Consider the following 574-nt stretch of genomic DNA (forward strand, 5'->3'; position numbering starts at 1 on the left):
AACTCAATATGGTATTAGGACCAGAGGTCTCGAGTTTCGAATCCCGGCGGGCGTAATTAAAACTGCAGTCCACTCCAATTTCCACATGCAGCCAAGAGCATCTCTGAAACCGGCCACTGCTTTGTCTTCTAGAGGTTCAATGAACTTGCATCTGAACTTGTGGTGATCTGCTTCTTCAACTAGCTTTTTCTCGTCTAGAACTCCACATTTCTTCATTAGCAGTTGTGTTGCCTGCTGTTGCATTGTTAGATTTGATGTGGGCTTAATTGCAATTCTTTCACTCTTCCTATGAGAGACTGTCCCCTTTCCATTTTCCTTCCCTTCCTTCCTTGTGCCCTTCGCTGATTTCAGGGTCCACTACAGGAAAGCTAGAAATTCCTGAGTGTATTTTTTTGCCGAGTGTTTTTTTTCGAGCACTCGGCAAACAAGCTCTTTGCCGAGTGCCAAGCCAAAAACACTTGGCAAAAAAAAATACACTCAATTGGGACTTTGCCGAGTGTCAAATAAAAAACACTCGGCAAACCCCCGCCTTTGCCGAGTGTCAAAAAAAACACTCGGCAAAGAGGGGGTTTGC

The sequence above is a fragment of the Setaria italica genome, chromosome VIII (assembly GCF_000263155.2).
Source record: "Setaria italica strain Yugu1 chromosome VIII, Setaria_italica_v2.0, whole genome shotgun sequence".
NCBI lineage: Eukaryota > Viridiplantae > Streptophyta > Magnoliopsida > Poales > Poaceae > Setaria > Setaria italica.